Raw genomic sequence first — 26,513 nt, forward strand, 5'->3', positions numbered from 1 at the left:
GCAGTTAATTCATACAACTTATTCCAACTACTCCTCACATTTGAGGCAGAGAGGCTTGAGGCTTGTCTTTTTAAACACAATGTGCCCCTTTTGAATCTTGCTGTATTGTGGCCCTTTTTACCTTGGGTTTCTCTGCCCTCTACTTTTACTATTCTCCTTTCTATCTTTTGCTTCTGCCCCCACCCCTTCTATTTCCCTCTGTCTCCCTGCCATATTAGTTTAACTCCTCTCCAACAGCACTAGCAAACACTCCCCCTAGGACATTGGTTCCAATCCTGCCCAGGTGCAGACCATTCGGTTGCCTGGGGCCATGGCTCTGGAGTCCCCTCCCTACATAAGGTAGAGGACCAGGATTTGACCATTTGGTCCCTTCAACCTGCTCCACCATTCAGTAAGATCTTGGCCTCAACTCCACTTTCCTGCATGCTCACCGTAACACTTGACTCCTAAAGGGCTTACCTCTGGGTACTTGTCCCATTCCCTTATGTTGCTCAGGACATTTTACAAGTGCTACATCAATGCAAGTTGTTGGATTACAGCATTGGAACAATCACTGAAATACACCAAATAATATACTCTCAATGGATACACAGATTTAGAATTAGATCTTCCACACAAGACCCTGAAGATGCAGTTCAACAAATCAGACTTACACCAGAAGAAAAGAGGAACAATAAAGCAGTTACACAGCCCAGTGTAATTCTGGGCAGACATTAATCTGAAAATAAGCAACCACTCACTCAAATATAAAATGACAAAACCCAGTTCAATACCAAACAGTTTATTCACCATGAGGCCAGGTCTCACAGCCTGTACAAAGTCACAGGCAGTCATTCCGTGCATGAGAGAATCTCAGACAATTCTCTAAAGACTGGTACAGAACACAACAAGCTTGTTCCTGGCAGTCAGTTCAATCGCTCTCCCCCAGGTGTGCTTGTCAAACAGGTACTCCCCCATGCCATTCTCAGGGGCTCCCAGTCTCTTCAGGTTGGTGATGTGATCTCCAAGCTTCTTGATCATCTTCACTTGTTCATCCAAGTAGTGGGTCTCCAGGAAGTCACACAACTGAAAGAGGGAAACAAGTTAGGGCCAGGAGCAGATCTCAAGGAACATTGGAACATACCCCTCGAGAATTTGGATTGTAATCCTCTTGAACTGGAGGATAGTTAAGTGGTGCGATTAAAAATCAATGGAATTACTGCACCATTTAGATTAAACTTGCTGCACGATAGTTGCTGGGGCACATTTACTCGTCAATGTCCACAGTAGGCCAGCCTCCTGTCCCTTCCTACCACTTACCCACCACAAAAGACATCCCAACATGAAGCTATTGAGCAGTGATCTTTGCAATAGGCTCAAGGACAGCAAGGTTCCACCACCTCCAACTTACCCAGAAACCCACATCAGGAACTTGCATGAGGGTCAGTGTTCCCAGTGGAGAGTTTGTGCAGATCCCGCAGACTCTGGTTCACATTCTTCTCCATCTGCAGAGCTCTCTGCATCGCCTCCAGACCATTGCTCCAGTTTCTGAAGAGGTAAGTCCTTTACAATGGATTAAACAAACAAGTATTAAGGAATTCAGGATGAAAAAAATGCAATCAGAAGTCTAGGTTAACATGAACCAATGTGTTAGAATATAGAATTACTGCATTAAGCCATCAATCACTGGTGTCAAATTAATGACATGAATAGCATGGATATATTGAAGGGGAAGCTAATTAAGTACACAAGGGAAAAAGGAATAAAAGGATATGTTGCTAGATAAAGCAAGGTGGGAGGAGACATCTGGAGCCTAATCACCGGCATAGACCAGTTTGTCCGAATGACTGGTTTCTGTGCTGTAAATTGGAACCAACTGCTTTAGAATGTATTGGGAACAATCAGTCTAAGGGGAGCCAGACAGAAGGCCCCTCGTTTATGGAGCCAAACCTTGATGTCTGCCAAGATGATTCGATCTCCATGCCAATTCTGGAATTCCATCAGTTTCTCAGCATGCTCTCATTCCTCATGTGACTGCTCCTTGAAGAACGCAGCAAAGTGACGCAGGGAAACATCATCCCGGTCAAAGTAGAAGGACTGCAGAAGGATCAGAAGAGTAGTTGTTTATTGCATGGCAGACCCTTTATCATGGGCACTGTACATGAAGCCAAACTCTTCTTGCTTTCAAGGGCTCAGTCTCACTGAACTTGTATGTACATAGTTATGGAAACTAGCACCTACTCAACTAACCTGGTAAAGATGGTGGATAATCTCACCTCCAGTTGCAGGGAAACTGACAAATGGAAACTTAGTGATTTGCAAAAATTTGAAGGCTATGGGAACATGGAGTGGACGAGTTGTATCGCTCCACCAAACAGTCAGTGAGGCACAATGGACTGAATGGCCTCCTGTGCTGCATCATTCATGATCACCAATTCAGTTTTGATTGAACATGCTCAAAACTAGACCCTTAATCTTGGCACCCAATATTCATTGTAGCTCTGGAAATTAGAGAAGGAATTGTAAAGATTTATACCCTGGTCACCAGTCACACACTAATAAATCATGGTTTATTGACAGATCTCCTTTGTACAGGCTAGTTGAGGGGCAGTATTGGAACTCAGAGCAACCCCCTTAAAAGTAGAGATAATGGGGGCAAATTTGACCTTATGGTGTTTTCCCATGCACCTCCAAGCACCACCCCCCCGCCAACATTTTACCTCAAGCAGCGCCGGAAAATTTCCCTGCGATCGTGGCCGATTCTCAGACCATCTGTGGAGCTGGCGTGGTGCAGAACAAAGAGGGGGGGCGGAGCTAGGTCCCAGTACTGAGAACATTGCGGCGACCTCTGCACATGCGTGCTAGAGTCTGCACACATGTTCTGTAGCTCCTGGCAGGCCGTTTCAGCAAACAAGCGCTGCAGCTGTGCGAGGGGCCAAAGTACACCATCCCTGGCCAAATAGGTTCCCTCATCGGCAGCTCGCTGCATTCCCCAAGTTACGAGTTTTTTTTTTTCTAAATTTGTTTATTGATTATTACTTTGGTCTTGGTGCTTTAGGGGCAGGGTTCCTTCTATTTTCTTTGTTAACTAATCGCTTATTACTTTGTGCTTTAAATGTAGTTACTTGCACCAATTCTTTAACTAAGAAATCTTTCTGTGAGGAACCATACATTAGTTTGTACAACTTTTTTCTGGCCAAATTGGCATAAATGGTGTAAGTGGCTGGGAACGCCCCCTTTTGAAAAAAAAACTGACCTAACAATTAAATGGCCACATTTGCAACTAAAAGATACCAGAAAAAAAACCAGGTTACACCAAAAAAAAGTGCAACTCATGGGGAAATTTGGGCCCCTCGTCACAGTGCAGAATTCATCTAGTTTTTCTATTTTGAACTATTTCAGCTGAACTGACTACATTCATGTCAAGGAATTAAAACTACCACAAGCAGCATGAATTTGGCACCATCAACACAAAAAAGCATTTCAGAAGAGAACCAGATACGACAGAATAAAAGTTGAGAACCCCTCAGAAGTGGAGGTGCTTAGTGAAGGTCACAGGGTAGGGAAGAAAAGAGATTGAGGGAGAAGCCACTGAGTACAGACAATTGATGAAAGCTTTAGCTGGGCTGGGTACAGCACAGGATTTCATAAATTCACATTACATAGTCTCCATTGTGGAGTGGCAAAAACACAAACCTCACAATAGAGAGATAAACATAGGAGGAATAAAACTCCATGTTGATCTGCTTGTTGACAGCATCCTCACAGTCCTGGTGGCCATCTTGCAAAACCATCTTACTGTTTTATTTTCTGAAGTAAAAACATTGTCGAAGTACAAAGGTAACATTGAATCAATCTCAAACTCCTGCATTAATACTGAGGGATAATCCAGGGTGTGGCACTCTTGATGATGAGTGACAGTCATCAACACTCAATCAGAAGTGTCAGCCTCTCAGAGCACCAATCAAGTAAAGGAAGGAGGTTAGATGGCTTCCCAGAGCCAGTCAGATCTTTGAAGAATGAACATCATTGGCTGACAACTCAATGAGGATCTCAATTGTCCTAACTTTCCTCAAACACAGTTCAAATATCCAAAGTCACAGGTTTAATTGGATCCTCTACTCTTTGGGCTAATTAATTGGGATGATTAAATCAGCTATCGGAAACACTTAAACCATAAGTGCCCCCTTTATAAAGGGGAATAGACTGAAAGATCGACATTATGGCAAAACTAACATAAAAATCTTTCAAATTTTATGTTAGTTCCCTGTATCCACGCTGCACTGCAGTCCCTCTGGTGCCCACAGGTCACGGAAAGGCTCCAGCATACCAACAGACACTGCTTGCTCCCTCTCCAGGGATAACCAGGCACGGACATAGCCGCAGAAGAGAGGCAGGCAGACGGAGAGAACACCCCATCGACTGTGCTCTGCCTGGACCAGTTAATGGCCACCTTGAAAGGGTCATTAAATCCTCTGTTGTTTGCGAGTCAGTGTATTTTTACTAGTACTGGTTTGTTCAGTGGGTTGGTCATTTGCAGGTATCTGCGGGTTTGAAGCAACATCCAAATAACTCATTGGATATTTATCAATAGACTATGTCTAGAAATAGAAACAGAGAAGTTGAGAAAGGGAAGGGAAGAGACAGAGATGGACCATGTGAAGGTGAGAGAAGGGTGCAAATTGGAAACATAGTGAATTAAATTTTCCAGTTTATTCTGAGAGCAGGAAACAGCACCGATGTTATCAATGTGCCAGGAAAAGAGGTGAGGGAGGGGACATGGTGGTATTTAAATACAAGGATAAGAATCTTGAATTTGAGGCGCTGTCAGACTGGGAGCCAATGCTGCTGTTATGTATCAAATAACTCCACGAGGCTAAGTACGGTGAGCTAGTTCAGGCATGACCTTACTCCAGTTTATTTATTCTCAAAGTGAGGATTCGACATGGCTGCCAACATTATATACACAGCTTGCATTGTCTACCAGTGACAATTAGGGCTCCGACAGTCACGCCAGGTAAAACCCAGTTAACATACATAACATCATTCACTCTTAAAGTCCTTGGTATAGGTTGCATTTACTAGTTGAGACGGTCTGGGGCCTTTCGCTCCCTGGTTGATCTTCTCAGTTTGAAACCAAACTTGGGTGAGTTAGTAGGACCATTGTTGCATTGCGGAACAGTCGGTCTGACAGGGCTATCAGGGATGGTAGGTATGTCTTCATGAATCACACAAGGCTCAACTAATGGTTGGATGTGTGTTGGTTGGTCAATGATGATGTCATCTTCAATTTATTCCGGGATTGTCTGTGAATCGCAGTTTGGTTTGGTTAATGTGCTTCTTGCACGTTTGGCTATTTAACCGTTTGACTACAAACACCTTGTTCCCCTCCTTGGCCAAAACCGTGCCAGCAACCCACTTTGGACCATGACCATAATTCAGGACAAACACAGGGTCATGAACAGCAATGTCACATGATACAGCCGCGCGATCGTGGTACCATTGCTGCTGTTGACTTCTGATTTTGACATGATCATTGAGATCCAGGTGTACAAGGGAAAGCCTGTTTTTGAGGCCTCTCTTCATTAAGGAGAGGCAGAAGTCCGGGGTCGGAGGCCTATAAAAGTCCAGCGAGTGAGGATTGTCGGTGAGTCGAGGAGAGGCGGGAATCTGGGTTCAGAGGCCTATAAAATACCCGTGAGTGAGGAGCATCGGTGAGTTGAGGAGAGGCCAGGGACGGAGGCCTATAAAAGATTAGCTGGTGCAGCTGCAGGGGCTGATGGTAAACAAAGAAGTAGAAAGAAATCGAAAGTCAAGGGGGTAAGTGATTGGCTGGTGATTGGTGAGTAATTTTTATTTTTCTTTTCCCTGTCAGTAGGTAACCTTTATCATTGTTGTTGCCAAATTAAGTTAATCTTCGGGTTAAATCATGGCAGGAGAGCTCGGACACGTGTCATGCTCCTCCTGTGCTATGTGGGAACTCAGGGTCGCTTCCAGTGTCCCTGACGACTACATGTGTGGGAAGTGTACCCTGCTGCAGCTTCTGACAGACTGCATTGCGACACTGGTGCTGCGGATGGATTCACTTTGGAGCATGCGCGATGCTAAGGATGCCATGAATAGCATGTTCAGTGAGTTGGTCTTACCGCAGGTAAAGGTTACACAGACAGATCGGAAATGGATGACCAACAGGAAGAGCAGTGGAAGGATGGAAGTGCAGAGGTCCCCTGCCATCATCCCTCTCCAAAACAGATACACCGCTTTGGCTACTGTTGGGGAAGATGACTCATCAGGACAGGGCAGCAGCAGCCAAGTCCATGGCACCGTGGGTGGCTCTGCTGCACAAGAGTGCAAGAAAAAGAGTGGAGGAGTTATAATGATAGGGGATTCTATTGTAAGAGGAATAGATAGACGGTTCTGCGGCCGCAATCAAGACTCCAGGAAGGTATGTTGCTTCCCTGGTGTAAGGGTCAAGGATGTCTCTGAGCGGTTGCAGGACATTTTGAAGGGGGTGGGTGAACAGCCATTTGTCATGGTGCATATAGGTACCAACGATATAGGAAAACAACAGGATAATGTCCTATAAGCTGAATTTAGGGAGCTAGGAGTTGAATTAAAAATAGGACCTCAAAGGTAGTAATCTCAGGATTGCTACCAGTGCCACGTGCTAGTCAGAGTAGGAGTCGCAGGATAGCTCAGATGAATACCTGGCTTGAGGAGTGTTGCAAAAGGGAGGGATTCAAATTCCTGGGTCATTGGAACCGGTTCTGGGGGACGTGGAACCAGTACAAGCTAGATGGTCTGCACCTGGGCAGGACCGGAACCAATGTCCTTGGGGGAGTTTTTGCTAGTGCTGTTGGGGAGAGGATAAACTAATATGGCAGTGGGATAGGAACCTATGCAGAGAGACAGAGGGAAGTAGAATGGGAGCAAAAGCAAAAGATAGAAAGAAGCAAAGTAAAAGTGGAGGGCAGAGAAACCCAAGGCAAAAATCAAAAAGGGCCACATTCCGTAAAAAATCTAAAAGGGCAAAGTGTGTTAAAAAGACAAGCCTGAAGGCTCGCGCCTCAATGCGTGGAGTATTCATAATAAGGTGGATGAATTAACTGCACAGACAGCAATTAATGAACATGATATAATTGGCATCACGGAGGCACGGCTCCAGGATGACTAAGGCTGGGAAATCAACATCCAGGGTATTCAACATTCAGGAAGGATAGACAGAAAGGAAAAGGAGATGGGGTAGAATTGCTGGTTAAAGAGCAAATTAATGCAATAGTAAGGAAGGACATTAGCTTGGATGATGTGGAATCTGTATGGATAGAGCTGCGGAATACCAAAGGGCAGAAAACGCAAGTGGGAGTTGTGTACAGACCACCAAACAGTAGTAGTGAGGCTGGGGACAGCATCAAACAAGAAATTAGGGATGCTTGCAATAAAGGTACAGCAGTTATCATGGGCGACTTTAATCTACATATAGATTGGACTAACCGCACTGGTAGCAATACGGTGGAGGAGGATTTCCTGGAGTGTATTCGAGATGGTTTTCTGGAGCAATATGTCAAGGAACCAACTAGAGGGCTGGCCATCCTAGACTGGGTGATGTGTAATGAGAAAGGACTAATTTGCAATCTTGTTGTGCGAGGTCCCTTGGGGAAGAGTGACCATAATATGGTAGAATTCTTTATTAAGATGGAGAGTGACACAGTTAATTCAGAAACTATGGTCCTGAGCTTAAGGAAAGGTAACTTTGATGGTATGAGAAGTGAATTGGCTAGAATAGACTGGCAAATGACACTTGAAGGGTTGATGGTGGATAGGCAATGGCAAATATTTAATGATCACATGGATGAACTTCAACAATTGTAAATCCCTGTCTGGAGTAAAAAATAAAACAGGGAAGGTGGCTCAACCGTGGCTAACAAGGGAAATTAAGGATAGTGTTAAATCCAAGGAAGAGGCATATAAATTGGCCAGTAAAAACAGCAAATCTGAAGATGGGGAGAAATTTAGACTTCAGCAGAAGAGGACAAAGGGTTTAATTAGGAGGGGGAAAATAGAGTATGAGAGGAAGCTTGCTGGGAACATGAAAACTGACTGCAAAAGCTTCTATAGTTAAATGAAAAAGATTAGTGAAAACAAACGTAGGTCCCTTGCAGTCAGATTCAGGTGAATTTATAATGGGGAACAAAGAAATGGCAGACCAGTTGAAGAAACACTTTGGTTCTGTGTTCACTAAGGAAGACACAAATAACCTTCCGGAAGGACTAGGGGACCGCGGGTCAAGTGAGAAGGAGGAACTGAAGGATATCCTTAATAGGCGGGAAATTGTTTGAGGGAAATTGATGGGATTGAAGGCCAAAAAATCCCCAGGGCCTGATAGTCTGCATCCGAGAGTACTTAAGGAAGTGGCCCTAGAAATAGTGGATGTATTGGTGATAATTTTCCAACAGTCCATCGACTCTGGATTAGTTTCTATGGACTGGAGGGGAGCTAATGTAACACCACTTTTTAAAAAATGAGGGAGAGAGAAAATGGGTAATTAGAGACCAGTTAGCCTGACATCAGTAGTGTGGAAAATGTTGGAATCAATTTTTAAAGATGAAATAACAGCGCATTTGGAAAGCAGTGACAGGATCGGTCCAAGTCAACATGGATTTATGAAAGGGAAATCACGCTTGACAAATCTTCTGAAATTTTTTGAGGATGTAACTAATAGAGTGGACAAGGAAGACCCAATAGATGTGGTGTATTTGGACTTTCAACAGCTTTTGACAAGGTCCCACACAAGAGATTGGTGTGAAAAATTAAAGCACATGGTATTGAGGGGAGAGAAGACAGGAAGCAGAGAGTCGGGATAAATGGGTCCTTTTCAAAATGAAAGGCAGTGATTACTGGGGTGCCGCAGGGCTCAGTGCTGGGACCCCAGCTCTTTCCAATACACATTAATGATTTGGATGAAGAAATTGAGTGTAATATCTCCAAGTTTGCAGGTGACACTAAGCTGGAAGGTGGTGTGAGCTGTGAGGAGGATGCTAAGAGGCTTCAGGGTGATTTGGACAGGTTAGGTGAGTGGGCAAATGCATGGCAGATGAATTATAATGTGGATAAATGTGAGGTTATCCACTTTCGGGGCAAAAGCACAAAGGCAGAATTTTATCTGAATGGCGGCAGATTAGGAAAAGGGGAGGTGCAACGAGACCTGGGTGTCATGGTACATCAGTTATTGAAAGTTGGTATGGAGATACAGCAGGCGGTGAAGTAGGCAAATGGTATGTTGGCCTTCATAGCTAGGGATTTTGAGTATAGGAGCAGGGAGGTCTTACTGCAGTTGTACAGAGCCTTGGTGAGGCCTCACCTGGAATATTGTGTTCAGCTTTGGTGTCCGAATCTGAGGAAGGACGTTCTTGCTATTGATGGAGTGCAACGAAGGTTCATCAGACTGATTCCAGGGATGGCTGGACTGACATATGAGGAGAGACTGGATCGACTGGGCCTTTATTCAATGGAGTTTAGAAGGACGAGAGGGGATCTCATAGAAACATATAACATTTTGACGGGACTGGACAGGTCAGATGCAGGAAGAATGTTCTCAAAGTTGGGGAAGTCCAGAACCAGGGGACACAGTCTAAGGATAATGGGTAAGCCATTTAGGACTGAGATGAGGAGAAACTTCTTCACTCAGAGGGTTGTTAACTTGTGGAATTCCCTTCCGCAGAGAGTTGTTGATGCCAGTTCATTGGATATATTCAAGAGGGAGTTAGATATGGCCCTTACAGCTAAAGGGATCAAGGGGTATGGAGAGCAAGCAGGAAAGGGGTACTGAGGTGAATGATCAGCCATGATCTTATTGAATGGTGGTGCAGCCTCGAAGGGCCGAATGGCCTACTCCTGCACCTATTTTCTATGTTTCTCCGTTAACAGCTTGGCAGGGGGGATCCCGGTGAGTGAGTGGAGTCTCGTCTGGCAAATGAGCAGAATGCAGGTCAAGTGGGGAGCCATGAGTCACGCGTTTTTGGCTCTGCTTAATGGTTTGGACAGCCCGCTCCGCTTGACCACTAGACATGGGTTTGAAAGGGGCAACCTGATTTGCTTGATGCCATTATGAGTCATAAACTCCTGGAACTACGAACTGGTGAAACACGGTCTGTTGTCGCTGACAAGGACGTCGGGTAGTCCATGAGCGGTGATCATTGCCCGGATGCTTTCAATAGTGGCTGTGACGTTCTGGATGACATAATTACGCATACAATCCACTAAAAATATGTTGCCGAGAAATGGGCCGGCAAAGTCTATGTGGATCCTTGACCACGGTTTGGACGGCCATGACCATAGATTCAGCGGAGCCTCCACAGGTACATTACTCAGTTACATGCAAATGTTGCACTGATGCATGCATGACTCCAAGTCCGAGTCAATGCCGTGCCACCAAACGTGAGACCTGACAATGGTCTTCATTATGACAATGCCTGGATGGCTGCTGTGTAAATCTTGCACAAAAGTTTCCTTGCCTTTTTTTGGCCTAACAACACGATTACCCTATAACAGACAATCAGACTGAACAGACAATTCATCTTTGTGGTGGCTATAAGGCTTAATTTCATCCTGCATTTCCCTGGGAATGGCAGACCAATTTCCATTTCAGACACACCTTTTTACGTTTGACAGCACAGGATCATGGCTGGTCCAGGTCCTAATTTGGCGAGCCGTGAAGGGTGATCCCTCGCTCTCGAACGCATCCATGACCAGCAACAAGTCTGCGGGCTGCGGCATTACCACCCCGGTTGTGGGAAATGGTAGCCAGCTGAGCGCATCAGCACAGTTTTCAGAGCCTGGTCTGTGGCGGGTGACATAATCATAAGCGGATAATGTCAGTGCCCAAGACACTGGTGTTTATACCTTTGTTCTCAGAAAACAATGAAATGAGCGGCTTGTGGTCTGTTTCAAGTTCAAACCGAAGCCCTAATATGTATTGGTGCATTTTCCTAACCCCATATATGCATGCTAAAGCCTCTTTCTCTACTAAACTATAGGCTCTATCCGGCTTTAGACAGACTTCTGGATGTGTAGGCAACTGATTGGAGTTTGCCTGATACATTGGCTTGCTGGAGCACACAACCGACCCTATATGAAGAGGCGTCGCAGGCTCGCACTAACCGCTTATATGGGTCATAGTGTACCAGTAATTTATTGGAACATGGTAGGTTCCTGGCCCTCTCAAAGGCTCTGTCTTGAGATTTGAGTTGTTACCCTTTCTTAGCAACATGTGCAAAGGCTCTAGCAATGTGCTCAAACTAGGTAGAAAGTTACCGAAATAGTTGAGAAGACCCAGGAACGAATGCAGCTCCGTCACACTCTGGAGTCTGGGTGCATTCTTAATGGCCTCTGCCTTCGAGTCCCTAGGCCTGATGTCATCTGCCACAATCTTTCTCCCCAGGAATTCAACATCTGGTGCCATGAAAACAGACTTGGAGTGTTTTAGCCTGAGTCCCACTCTGTCCAGATGACGTAGAACCTCTTCCAGGTTTTGCAGGTATTCGGTGGCATCGCGACCGGCGATCAGGATGCCATCTTGGAAGATGACAGTTATCGGGAAGGACTTCAGCAAACTCTCCTTATTTCTCTGAAATATGGCTGCCATCGAGCAAATTCCAAAAAGGCATCTGTGGTATATAAACAGTCCTTTGTGCGTGTTGATACAAATCATTTTTTTTGAAGATTTGACCAGCTCCTGTGTCATGTAAGCAGCATTCAGGTCCAATTTGGTGAACGACTTCCCCGCCGCTAACATTGCAAACAGGTCGTCAGCCTTGGGTAATGGATACTGATACTGTATCGAGACTCGGTTGATTGTTACCTTGTAGTCGCCACAGACCCTGACCGTGCTATCACTTTTCAACATCGGGATAATTGGACTGGGCCATTCGCTGAACTCGACTGGTGATATGATTCCTTCTCGTTGAAGTCTGTCCAGTTCGATCTCGACCTTCTCCCACATCATGTACGGAACAGCCCGAGCCTTGTGATGAACGGGTCTTGCATCAGGGCCAAGATGGATCTGCACCTTGGCTCCTGTGAAGTTGCCAATGCCTGATTCGAACAACGAGGGAAACTTGCTCAGCACTTGAGCACACGAAGCATCATCCACTGAGGATAAGGCTTTAATATCGTTCCAGTTCCATTTCATTTTCTCAAGCCAACACCTGCCGAACAGTGTTGGGTTATTAACTGGAACGATCCACAACGATAAATCATGCACAGCTCCATCATACGATACCTTTACTGCCGCGCTGCCAATGACTGGTATGAGCTCTTTGGAGTAGGTACACAGCTTCGTGTTGATTGGGCTCAGTTTGGGTCTTTTTGCCTTCGTGTCCCACAGCTTTTCGAAAGCCCTCTGGCTTATTATTGACTGACTCGCACCCGTGTCCAATTCCATGGATACTGGAACCTCATTTAATTTAACTTCCAGCATTATCGGAGGAATTTGGTAAAAGAATGTACCCCATACACTTCTCCATCCTGTACCTCGGGTTGAGTTGCCTTAGCCGCTTGATCCACACTGGATCGATCATCCTCGGCCACGTGGTGTGTCGCAGCATGCTTGCTCGGTTGCGGACACATTCACTGAAGGTGCCCCACCGCCTTTGCACACTTATTCTTGAATCGACATTGATGGGCCCCAATGATAGCCCCCGCAATGCCAACCAGGCGAGATTTGTTTCGCCCCCAATGGCACACTTTGAGCAGTTACAGGTCGTACGAATGCGGACGAGTAGGCCCTGCCATGTGCAGCTCTGTCTGCCGACGATATTATTTTATGCACAGTACTTGCCGGTGAGCTTCGATGCTGGGAAGATATCTGTTTCGAGTTTTCGTCCGAAGACATGCATGCCTGGACGATCATGATGGCACTGCTCAAGTCTAGAGATTCAGCAGCCAGCAGCTTTCGAATGATGACCTTGTGGCCAATGACAAGCACGAAAATGTCCCACAGCATTTCCTGCAACGCAGCTCTGAAGTTGCACGGCTCAGCGAGACGTCTCAGGTCGGCGACAAATTCCGCCACATCCTGGCCCTCGGAGCGATTGTGAGTAAAGAAATGATACCTCGACATGATGATGCTTTCCTTCAGTTCAAAGTGGTTCCAAACCAGCGTACACAATTCATCGTAAGTCTTATCCGTTGTCGAGTCAGTGAGAGGAGATTCTTGATAAGGCCATAAATTTTTTACCCACAAACTGTGAGGAGAACCTGCGCTTAATTGCGTTATCGGTTCCTTCCAATCCATTGGCTATGAAGTACCAGCCGAGGCAATCAGTGAAATCCTCCCAGTCTTCCCCTTCCATGAATCACTCCAAAATTCCAACAGACATGGTTGGGTGAAAGCTCGTATTTTTAACTCGTCACCAATTGTTATGTATCGAATAACTCCACGAGGCTAAGTATGGTGAGCTACTTCAGGCATCACCTCACTCCAGTTTATTTATTCTCAAAGTGAGGATTCAACATGGCTGCCAACATTATATACACGGCTTGCTCGTGTCTGCCAGTGACCATTAGGACTCCGATAGTCACGCCCTCCATTGACAGGTAAAACCCAGTTAACATATATAACAGATGGTCCACAATCACAGGGGTTATGGGTGAATGGACTAGGTGTCTGTTACAGGCAGCAGAGTTTTGGATAAGCTTAAGTTTATGGAGCATGTAAGGCGAGCAGGAGAGCATTGAAATAGTCAATTCTAGAGATAAAAAGGCACAGATGAGGGTTAACCATTCGCTCAGTTCTGAGCTAAGAGCGAGGAACGCCTGCAGCTGAACCACATCCCTGTTCAGCATGTTAAATTTATCTAGAACCTTGGCTAGACAACACTTGGAGTATTGTGCACAGTTCTGATCACCATAGAATTCGTAATCTAAGAGAGACTTCAAGAGAAACTTTTTTACTCAGAGTGTTTAGAATCTTTAACTCGCTATTAAAAGGAATAGTTGAGGCAAAAAGCATAGACAGTGTTTAAGGGGAAGCTGGATAAACACATGAGGGAGGAATTATTGGAAGGATATGCTGATCGGGTTAAATGAAGTTGGGAGGAGGCTCAGTGTGTGAAGTCAAGTCCTCTCAGTACTTCGCTCTCCATGCTCATGATTGAAAGACGATTAAATCGATCTTGTCTAATTCGTTTTCTCACCTCATCCTTGATGCGTTTTACGTTCAAGAAGAACCGCTCACCACTACAATTTGCCAGGCTGAATGGCCTTTTTCTGTGCTGTAAATTCTATGTAATTCTTAAAACAAGGGCACCTGTAAAGTTTTTCACATCGAGTGAGCTGAAGAATTTGTTTTATCTGAAACATGAAGCCATGAAACTCATCAGCACGCAAAACCCAACATGACTTGTAGAATTGTGACTCATCAACGTATGAATTGTGGTGACATCGATACTCCAAAAGTGCCATTGAGAGATGCAAAGAGTACGGTAACATCGTGATTATGGTACTGGATGAGTAATCCAGAGGCCTAGACTAATGATCCAAAGTCCCACCACGGCAGCTGGGGAATTTAAATTCAGTTAATTAAATTTAAATCTGAAATAAAAAGCTGGTATCATAAATGTTGCCCAGGGAGCTATCGGATTGTCGTAACAACCCATCTGCTTCACTAATGTCCTTCGAGAAGGAAATCTGCCATCCTTACCCGGTCTGGCCTATATGCGACTCCAAACCCACAGAAATGTGATTGAGTTTTAACTGCCCTCTGAAATGGCCTATCAAGCCACTCAGTTGTAACAAACCACTACGGGAAACATTAATAAGAATAAAACATGACGGATACCCGGCATCGACCTTGGCACCGGCTTCTGACATGACAATGGTACACCCAGCCCAGTCGACCCTGCAAAGTCCTCCTCACTCGTCTGGAATGTTGTGCCAAAATGGGGAGAACTGTCCCACAAGCTAGTCAAGACCAGGCCCTCAAAACTGTTACCAAGCTCATGGTCTACAGGGCTGTAGTAATACCTGCCCTCCTGTATAGCTCAAAGACATGGACCATGTACAGCAGACACCTCAAGTTGCTGGAGAAATATCACCAACTATGCCTCCGCAAGATCCTACAAATCCCCGGGGAGGACAGGTGCACCAACATCAGCATCCTCGTCCAGGCTAACGTCCCCAGCATTGAAGCACTGACCACACTCGATCAGCTCCGCTGGGCAGACCACATAGTTCGCATGCTAGACACGAGACTCCCAAAGCAAGAGTTCTACTCTACTCTGAGCTCCTTCATGGCAAATGAGCCAAAGGTGGGCAGCGGAAATGCAAAAAGGACACCCTCTAAGCCTCTCTGATAAAGTGCGACATCCTCACTGACACCTTGGAGTCCCGAGCGCACGACCACCCTAAATGGAGGGAGTGCATCCGAGATGGCGCTGAGCATCTCGAGTCTCATCGCCATGAGCATGCAGAACTCAAGCACAAGCAGCAGAAAGAGTGTGCGGCAAACCAGTCCCATCCAGCCCTTCCCTCAACGACTATCTGTGACTCCCGTATTGGACTGTTCAGCCACCAAAGAACTCACTTCAGGAGTGGAAGCAAGTCTTCCTCAATTCCGAGGGATTGCCTATGATGATTATAGTCAAGCAATAGCCTGACAGTGATAATCACAGAATCATACCTTTCAGCCAATGTCCCAGATTCCTTCATTACCATCCTTGCGCATGTCCTGTCCCACCGGAAGGGCAGACCCACCAGAGGTGGTGACACAGTGGTATACAGTTGGGAGGGAGTAGCAGTAGGAGTGCTCAATATTTACTTTGGACCCGATCAAGTCCCATGGGTTCAGGTCAAGTATGGGCATGGAAACCTACCGCCCTCCCTCAGCTGATGAATCGGTACTCCTCCATGTTGAAGGCCACTTGGAAGAAGCACTGATAGTAGCAATGGACTTCAATGTCCATCACCAAGAGTGGCTCGGTAGCACTGACCAAGCGGGATGTGCCCTGAAGGATATAGCTGCCAGATTGGGTTTGCGACAGATGGAGAGAGAACCAACACAAGGGAGAAACCTACTTGTCCTCAACCTCACCAATCTACCTGTCACAGACTGATCTGTCCATGACAGCATTGGTAGCAGTGACCACCACACAGTCATTGTGGAGATAAAATCCTGTCTTCACACTGAGGACACCCTCCTTCGATTGGCTCGACCACAGTGTTAAATGGAATAGATTCAAAACACATGTAGCAGCTCAAAATTGGGCATCCAGGAGGCACTGTGGGACATCAATAACTGCAGAATTGTATTCCACCACAATCTGTAAATTCATGGCCCGGCATATCCCTCACTCTAGCTTTACAAACAAACCAAGTGACCAATCCTAGTTCAATGAGGAGTGCAGACGAGGATACCAGGAGCAACACCAGGTGCACCTAAAAATGAAATGTCAATTATCGAAACTGCAACTCGACTACATGCATGCTAAAAAAACAGAAGCAACATGCTACAGACAGAGCTAAGCGATCCCACAATCAACGGATCAGATCAAAGCTCTGCAGTCCTGTCACATCTAGTCATGAATGGTGGTGGATGATTAAACAACAAATGGAGGGAGGAGGCTCCATGAATAACCCCATCCTCAAATGATGGCGGAGCCCAGCATGCGAGTGCAAAAGACAAGGCTGAAGTATTTGCAACCATTTTCAGCCAGTAATGTCTCATGGATGATTTTTCTCGGCCTTCTCCTGAAGTGCCCACCACCACAGAAGCCAGTCTTCATCCAATTCAATTAACTTCACATGATACTAAAAAAACAGCTGAGCGCACTGGATACTGCAAAGGCAATAGTCCCCGACATCATCCTAGCTGTCTTATGCTCCAGAATTAGCCACCCCTCAGCCCATATGTTCCAGTACAGAGATACTGGCATCTACGCGACAATGTGAAAAACTGCCCAAATACATCCTGTCCACAAAAAGCAGGACAAATCCATTCCGGCCAATTACCGCCCCATCAATCTACTCTCAATCATCAGCAAAGTAATGGAAGATGTGGTCAAGAGTTCTACTCATCAATACCTGCTCACCGATGCCCAGTTTGGGTTGCGTCAGGACCACTTGGCTCCTGACCTCATTACAGCCTTGGTCCAAACATGTACAACGGAACTGAATTCCAGAGGTGAGGTGAGAGTGACTGCCTTTGACATCAAGGCAGCATCTAACTGAGTGCAGCCTCAAGGAGCCTTAGTAAAATTAAAGTCAATGTGAATATAGAAAACTTTCCACTGGCTGGAGTCATACCGAGCACAAATGAAGATGGCTGTCACTTTTGGAGGTCAATCACCAAAGCCCCAGGACATTGTTGCAGGAGGTCCACACGGCAGTGTCCTCGGCCCAGCAATCTTCAACTGATTCATCAATGATGTTCCCTCCATCATAAGGTCAGAAGTGGGGATGTATGTTGAAGATTACACAGTGTTCAGTTCAATTTGCAAAACCTCAGAAAATGAAGCAGTCCAAGCCCGCATGCAGCAAGACTTGGATGATATTCAGGCTTGGGCTGATAAGGGACAAGTAACAATGGCACCACACTAGTGCCACGCCATGACTGTCTGCAACAAGCAAGAGTCTAACCATCTGCCCTTAGCATTCACTGTCACTGAATTCCCCAGCATCAACCCCTGTGGGTCACCGTTGACCAGAAACTTAACTAGACCACCCTCACCTGCAAGTTCCCCTCCAAGTTACACGCCATTCTGATTTGTAAATATATCGGCGTTCCTTCTTCGTCACTGGGGCAAAATCCTGGCACTCCCTCCCTAACAGCACTGTGGGAGTATCTTCACCACAAGACTGCAGCAGTTCAAGAAGATGGCTGACCAGCACCTTCTCAAGGGCAATTAGGGACGGACAATAAATGTTGTCCTTGAGCTCAAACATTGCTGGTCTCTATAGCTGTTACTCACTTCTTTGCCCACACAGCTTAACAGAAAATCCACAGCAGCAGCGGTTCGTTTACTGAGCTACCCGCAGTAATAACTCTGAATGCAAAGAGCACAGATGCATTCAAGGGGAAGCTAGATAAATTTGAGGGAGAAAGGAATAGAATGATATGCTAATAAGTCTAGATGAAGTGGGGTGGGAGATGACTCACATGGAGCATAAACCACAGCATGGCCCAGTTGGCCCGAATGCTCTTTTTCTGAGATGTAAATTGTAAGTAATTGTTAAAACACGAGCACCTGTAGTTTCACATCGAGTCAGCTGGTGACTTTGGTGAATACATGAAGTCATCAAACCCATCAGCACGCAAAGCCAGGCTGACTCGTGGAACTGTGGCTCATCAATATATGACATTTTGTAACATCGCTACCCCAAAGGTGTTTTTGAGAGTTGTGAAGACATTAACCTGGAATGTGTCCATGGCAAATTAATTGCACCAACTACAGTCCTCGGCTAAATACCTAAAAATAACTTGTAAACACTGGATTATTGGAGCTGAGGAATTAACATTTGAATCCATCCATAGCCGAAGGAGAGAAATGGAGATCCAATCCAGGGTGATGGTTGAGTAATGCACAGTGGTATTAAATACAAATTGATAGAGTTTAAGGCATTAGGGCCAGGGCAGGGGAGAAATGTGTTTAATTTCTTGGGCCTTTTGCTTTATGCAATGAAATACATTTATTCCTTCCAGAAGGATTATATTTTGTTGGAGTACAGTTAGTCTTTCAATACCTTACCCAATTCCTTATTCATGTGAATCTAGGTTGTGTTGGTGCGTTATTCAACCATGATGGGAGCGGGTGGAAGAGAAGCTGTCCTAGAACCACACCGACTAGGGTATCCACACTGACCAATGAAGCTGTGACAGCAAGCTGATGCCACCTGTTGCTTTCCCTTCTCACCCAATTTTAGTGCCCAGAGTTCAGTGTGCTGAGACATTGCTTGTCTGCCTACAAAGCTTAACAGAAAGGCTATAGCAGCAGTGGTGAGTCCTGATACTGAAGTGCCTGGATAACTGAACAGGATCTGTAGTAGCTACTGCAAACAAACTGCTCTTCACAGGGCTGATACACTTAAGAGGAAGCTAATCCAGGACTTTCTTCACTTGACTGAAATGGTGCAACACTGATTTACTGGCAAATTTCCCTGTGTTAAACACATGTTACATCAACTTGTATTTTAATTCGATTGAATTGTCATTTATGCAAGTGCCGATATTTGGAAGAGGTAATTTTATACAGATGTCCAAGTCCCAAGCTCTGGAGATCCCTCCCTAAACATCTCTGTACCTCCTTAAAACATACCTCTGACTGTGCTTTTGGTCATTGGGCCAAATCTCATAACACTGTTGCACAGCACTGTGTAATTCTTGTTTGATGTAAACCGAGACTCCAGGATGGTATGTTGCCTCCCTGGTGCAAGGGTCAAGGATGTCTCGGAGCGGGTGCAGGACATTCTAAAAAGGGAGGGAGAACAGCCAGTTGTCGTGGTGCACATTGGTACCAACGACATAGGTAAAAATAGGGATGAGGTCCTACGAAACGAATTTAAGGAGCTAGGAGCTAAATTAAAAAGTAGGACCTCAAAAGTAGTAATGTCGGGATTGCTACCAGTGCCACGTGATAGTCAGAGTAGGAATCGAAGGATAGCATAGATGAATACGTGGCTTGAGCAGTGGTGCAACAGGGAGGGATTCAAATTCCTGGGGCATTGGAACCGGTTCTGGGGGAGGTGGGACCAGTACAAACCGGACGGTCTGCACCTGGGCAGGACCGGAACCAATGTCCTAGGGGGAGTGTTTGCTAGTGCTGTTGGGGAGGATTTAAACTGATATGGCAGGGGGATGGGAACCAATGCAGGAAGACAGAGGGAAACAAAAAGGAGGCAAAAGCAAAAGACAGAAAGGAGATGAGGAAAAGTGGAGGGCAGAGAAACCCAAGGCAAAGAACAAAAAGGGCCACTGTACAGCAAAATTCTAAAAGGACAAAGGGTGTTAAAAGAACAAGCCTGAAGGCTTTGTGTCTTAATGCAAGGAGTATCCGCAATAAAGTGGATGAATTAACTGTGCAAATAGATGTTAACAAATATGATGTGATTGGGATTACGGAGATGTGGCTCCAGGATGATCAGGGCTGGGAACTCAGCATCCAGGGGTATTCAACATTCAGGAAAGATAGAATAAAAGGAAAAGGAGGTGGGGTAGCATTGCTGGTTAAGGAGCAAATTAAGGCAATAGTTCGGAAGTACATTAGCTTGGATGATGTGGAATCTATATGGGTAGAGCTGCAGAATACCAAAGGACAAAAAACGTTAGTGGGAGTTGTGTACAGACCTCCAAACAGTAGTAGTGATGTTGGGGAAGGCATCAAACATGAAATTAGGGGTGCGTGCAATAAAGGTGCAGCAGTTATAATGGGTGACTTTAATATGCACATAGATTGGGTTAACAAAACTGGAAGCAATACTGTAGAGGAGGATTTCCTGGAGTGCATAAGGGATGGTTTTTTAGACCAGTATGTCGAGGAACCAACTAGGGGGGAGGTCATCTTAGACTGGGTGTTGTGTAATGAGAGAGGATTAATTAGCAATCTCGTTGTGCGAGGCCCCTTGGGGAAGAGTGACCATAATATGGTGGAATTCTGCATTAGGATGGAGAATGAAACTGTTAATTCAGAGACCATGGTCCAGAACTTAAAGAAGGGTAACTTTGAAGGTATGAGGCGTGAATTGGCTAGGATAGATTGGCGAATGATACTTAAGGGGTTGACTGTGGATGGGCAATGGCAGACATTTAGAGACCGCATGGATGAACTACAACAATTGTACATTCCTGTCTGTCGTAAAAATAAAAAAGGGAAGGTGGCTCAACCGTGGCTATCAAGGGAAATCAGGGATAGCATTAAAGCCAAGGAAGTGGCATATAAATTGGCCAGAAATAGCAGAGAACCCAGGGACTGGGAGAAATTTAGAACTCAGCAGAGGAGGACAAAGGGTTTGATTAGGGCAGGGAAAATAGAGTACGAGAAGAAGCTTGCAGGGAACATGAAGACGGATTGCAAAAGTTTCTATACATATGTAAAGAGAAAAAGGTTAGTAAAGACAAACGTAGGTCCCCTGCAGTCAGAATCAGGGGAAGTCATAACGGGGAACAAAGAAATGGCGGACCAATTGAACAAGTACTTTGGTTCGGTATTCACTGAGGAGGACACAAACAACCTTCCGGATATAAAAAGGGGTCGGAGGGTCTAGTAAGGAAGAGGAACTGAGGGAAATCCTTATTAGTCGGGAAATTGTGTTGGGGAAATTGATGGAATTGAAGGCCGATAAATCCCCAGGGTCTGATGGACTGCATCCCAGAGTACTTAAGGAGGTGGCCTTGGAAATAGTGGATGCATTGACAGTCATTTTCCAACATTCCATTGACTCTGGATCAGTTCCTATGGAGTGGAGGGTAGCCAATGTAATCCCACTTTTTAAAAAAGGAGGGAGAGAGAAAACAGGGAATTACAGACCGGTCAGCCTGACATCGGTAGTGGGTAAAATGATGGAATCAATTATTAAGGATGTCATAGCAGTGCATTTGGAAAGAGGTAATATGATAGGTCCAAGTCAGCATGGATTTGTGAAAGGGAAATCATGCTTGACAAATCTTCTGGAAACTTTTGAGGATGTTTCCAGTAGAGTGGACAAGGGAGAACCAGTTGATGTGGTATATTTGGACTTTCAGAAGGCTTTCGACAAGGTCCCACACAAGAGATTAATGTGCAAAGTTAAAGCACATGGGATTGGTGGTAGTGTGCTGACATGGATTGAGAACTGGTTGTCAGACAGGAAGCAAAGAGTAGGAGTAAATGGGGACTTTTCAGAATGGCAGGCAGTGACAAGTGGGGTACCGCAAGGTTCTGTGCTGGGGCCCCAGCTGTTTACACTGTACATTAATGATTTAGACGAGGGGATTAAATGTAGTATCTCCAAATTTGCGGATGACACTAAGTTGGGTGGCAGTGTGAGCTGCAAGGAGGATTCTATGAGGCTGCAGAGCGACTTGGATAGGTTAGGTGAGTGGGCAAATGCATGGCAGATGAAGTATAATGTGGATAAATGAGGTTATCCACTTTGGTGGTAAAAACAGAGAGACAGACTATTATCTGAATGGTGACAGATTGGGAAAAGGGCAGGTGCAAAGAGACCTGGGTGTCATGGTACATCAGTCATTGAAGGTTGGCATGCAGGTACAGCAGGCGGTTAAGAAAGCAAATGGCATGTTGGCCTTCATAGCGAGGTGATTTGAGTACAAGGGCAGGGAGGTGTTGCTACAATTGTACAGGGCCTTGGTGAGGCCACACCTGGAGTATTGTGTACAGTTTTGGTCTCCTAACCTGAGGAAGGACATTCTTGCTATTGAGGGAGTGCAGCGAAGGTTTACCAGACTGATTCCCGGGATGGCGGGACTGACCTATCAAGAAAGACTGGATCAATTGGGCTTGTATTCACTGGAGTTCAGATGAATGAGAGGGGACCTCATAGAAACGTTTAAAATTCTGACAGGGTTAGACAGGTTAGATGCAGGAAGAATGTTCCCAATGTTGGGGAAGTCCAGAACCAGGGGACACAGTCTAAGGATAAGGGGGAAGCCATTTAGGACCGAGATGAGGAGGAATTTCTTCACCGAGAGTGGTGAACCTGTGGAATTCTCTACCACAGAAAGTTGTTGAGGCCAATTCACTAAATATATTCAAAAAGGAGTTAGATGAAACCCTTACTACTAGGGGAATCAAGGGGTATGGTGAGAAAGCAGGAATGGGGTACTGAAGTTGCATGTTCAGCCATGAACTCATTGAATGGCGGTGCAGGCTAGAAGGGCCAAATGGCCTACTCCTGCACCTATTTTCTATGTTTCTAAGTTATTTTAATTGAAAAATAAGCAACCACTCAAACTTACAAGGAGACAAAACCCAGTCCAATGTTGAACAGTTTATTTATACAAAGTCACAAGCCATCATTCCCTACATGCCTGGCGGAGGGTCCCCCAATTATATCAATACAAGTACGAAACACTAAGCTTAATCCAGTCAGTTTAGTCACTCTCGCCCAGGATGTGTTTGTCAAACAGGTACTCGCCCATCCCATTCTCAGGGGCTCCCAATCTCTTCAAGAAGCTTGGAGATCACATCACCAACTTGATCATTTTCATTTGTTCTTCCAGATAAAATCTTAGAATAGTACAGCATAGGAGACAATTTGGCCCATCGAGTCTGCACTGGTTCTTTCGAAGAGCAATCCGGTTAGTCCCACTCCCCCGCGCTTTTCCCATATCACTGATTTTTTTTCTCCTTTAGTATTTATCCATATCCACACTGAAGGCTATTATTGAATCTGTATCCACCATCCTATCAGGCCGTGCATTCCAGATCATAAACATTTGTTATGCAAAAAGGTTTTCCCTCATGTCACCTCTGGTTCTTTTGCCAATCACCTTAAATCTGCACACTCTGGTTATCGACCCTTCGACCATTGGAACAGTTTCTCTATCTCAATCCTTCATGATTTTAAACACCTCTATCAAATCTCCTCTTAGCCTTCTCTGCTCTCAGGAGAATATCACAAAAATGATCATCATCATCATAGGTAGTCCCTCAGAAGTGAGGAAGACTTGCTTCCATTCTAAAAATGAGTCCTTAGGTGGCTGAACAATTCAATAAGAGAACCACAGTCCCTGTCACAGGTGGGACAGACAGTCGTTAAAGGAAAGGGATGGTGAGACAAGTTTGCTGCATGCTTTTTCCGCTGCCTGACGTGATTTCTGCATGCTCTCAGCGATGAGACTCGAGGTGCTCAGCGCCCTCCCAGATGCATTTTCTCCACAAGGCAGTCTTTGGTCAGGCTGTCCCAGGTGTTGGTGTGGATGTTGCAGTTTATCAGGGAGGCTTTGAGGGTGTCCTTGTAATGTTTCCTTTGCCCACCTTTGGCTTGCTTGCCGTGAAGGAGTTCCGAGTAGAGCGCTTGCTTTGGGAGCCTCGTGTCTTGCATGCAAACGATGTGGCCGGCCCACCGGAGCTGATCAAGTGTGGTCAGTGCTTCAATGCTGGGGATGTTGGCCTGGTTGATGACCCTAATGTTGGTGCTTCTGTCCTCCCAGGAGATTTGTAGGATCTTGTGGAGACATCGTTGGTAGTACTTCTCCAGCGACTTGAGGTTTCTACTGTACATGGTCAATGTCTCTGAGCCATGCAGGAGGGTGGGTAATACTACAGCCCTGTAGACCATGAGCTTGTTGGTGGATTTGAGGGCCTAGTCTTCAAACACTTTTCCTCAAGCAGCCAAGGCTGTGCTGGCGCACTGGAGGCGGTGTTGAATCTCGTCATTAATGTCTGCTCTTGTTGATAAGAGGCTCCAGAGGTATGGGAAATGGTCCACGTTGTCCAGGGCCACGCCATGGATCTTGATATTCAAAAAGGAGTTAGATGAGGTCCTTACTGCTAGGGGGATCAAGGGGTATGGCGAGAAAGCAGGAATGGGGTACTGAAGTTGAATGTTCAGCCATGAACTCATTGAATGGCGGTGCAGGCTAGAAGGGCAGAATGGCCTACTCCTGCACCTATTTTCTATGTTTCTATGATGATTGGGGACGAGGAGGGTGCACTGTGCGGTGAGGACAGGCTGATGGAGGACCTTTGTCTTACGGATGTTTAGCGTAAGGCTTATGCTTTCGTACGCCTCAGTAAATACATTGACTATGACTTGGAGTTCAGCCTCTGTATGTGTGCAGATGCAGGTGTCGTCCGTGTATTGTAGCTCGACAAGAGACGTTGGGATGGTCTTGGACCTGGCCTGGAGTCGAATAAGGTTGAACAGGTTCCTACTGGTTCTGTAGTTTCGTACCACTCCAGCGGGGAGCTTGTTGATTGTGAGGTGGAGCATGGCAGCGAGGAAGATTGAGAAGACGGTTGGGGCAATGGCACAGCCCTGTTTGACCCCAGTCCAGACATGGATCATGTCTGTAATGATGCCATTGGTAAGGATCATGGCCTGCATGTCGTCGCGGAGCAGGCGGAGGATGGTGACGATTTTTTGGGGGCATCCGAAATGGAGGAGGATGCTCCATCGACCCTCGTGGTTGACAGTGTCAAAAGCCTTTGCAAGGTCGAAGAAGGCCATGTATAAGGGCTGGTGCTGTTCCCTGCATTTTTCCTGCAGCTGTCACGCTCTAAAAATCATTTCCGTTGTGCCTCATTCGGGGACGAAATCCACACTGTGACTCCGGGAGGAGCTCCTCAAAAGGGATATAGAGGCACTGGAAAAGCTGCAAAAATGATTTACCAAGATCATAGCAGATCTGAGAGGTTATATCTATCTATCATAGATGCATTTAAGGAGAAGTTAGGAAACACATGAGGGAGAAAGGAATAGAAGGATATTCGGATGGGTTGAGATGAGGAGGGGTGGGAGGAGCTCGTGCGGAGCATAAACACCGGCACGGACCCATTGGGCCAAATGGCCTTTTTTTTATGCTGTAAATTCTATGTAATTCTTAAATCATGGACGCCTGCAAATTCTTTCACAACGAGTGTGCTGAAGACTCTTGTGCGCAACGTGAAGCTGTCGAACACATCAGCAGTAAACCCAACCCGACTGGTAAAATTGCAGCTCATCAACGTGTGAAATGTGGTGACATGGAAACCCCACAAATGCCTTGGAAAGATGCAAAGACATTAACGTAGAATACCTGAAGACAGCAATTTAATTGCACGCACTGCAGTTCTCAGCTAAGTTCCATAAATTAACCTGTAAATACTGGATTATTGCTAGCGGCAGCATTATCAACATTTGAATCCATTCGTGAGAAGGAGACAAATGGGAATCCAGTAGGATTTGTGAAGGACAATTGCTATTTGGTATGAAAAGCACAATGGGCCTGAATACCAATCAATACAGTTCTGGAGGAACTGCTGGTGTTGGGTTCATACACTAATGGAACAGGCCGGTGGGGGTGGTGGGGCGGAGTAGGGGGGAACACAGGGAGAAAAAGATATTTTTGGGACGAGTATATTTAATTTGGGTGTTTGGAGTAGTGCATTTAATAAAGTACATTTACTCCGGCCAGATAGATATTTTGTTGGAGTACAGTTCCACACACATTCCTTACTCATGCAAGTGTCTAGATAGAGAATGAGGGCAGGATAGACAACCATGAATTAGAGGGACAGGGAGGGGTGTCAAAACCAATCTCAATAGGGTATCCACACTTCCCCAATAAGAGATCTTTTGAATTCTTGACCCTGAACCTTTGATTATAATTAAGGCTGGGATTGTTAGCATTTTGTAGTCTTAAGGAAACAATGGATATGAAGATCAGGCAGGAAAGTGGAGTCAAGATTGAAGATCAATTATGATCTTATTGCATGTCAGAGCTGGTTCGAGGGGCTGTATCCTGCTCCTGAATCTTACATGGAGAGCAAGCCACTGACAATTGTTGATTCTCCTCGACCCTGCCCCCTGCATCAGTTCAGTTAGCTCAGACATTGCTGGTC

The 26,513-nt window shown here is 45.6% G+C and overlaps 1 pseudogene; it reads right to left on the reverse strand.

Moving 5' to 3' along the window:
• Window positions 1-864: 864 nt before the first annotated feature.
• Window positions 865-26,513, reverse strand: part of LOC139262525 (ferritin heavy chain B-like) — a 29,293-nt pseudogene continuing 3,644 nt past the window's right edge.

This window comes from Pristiophorus japonicus, chromosome 4, assembly GCF_044704955.1.
Source record: "Pristiophorus japonicus isolate sPriJap1 chromosome 4, sPriJap1.hap1, whole genome shotgun sequence".
In the NCBI taxonomy this organism is placed as follows: Eukaryota; Metazoa; Chordata; class Chondrichthyes; family Pristiophoridae; genus Pristiophorus; species Pristiophorus japonicus.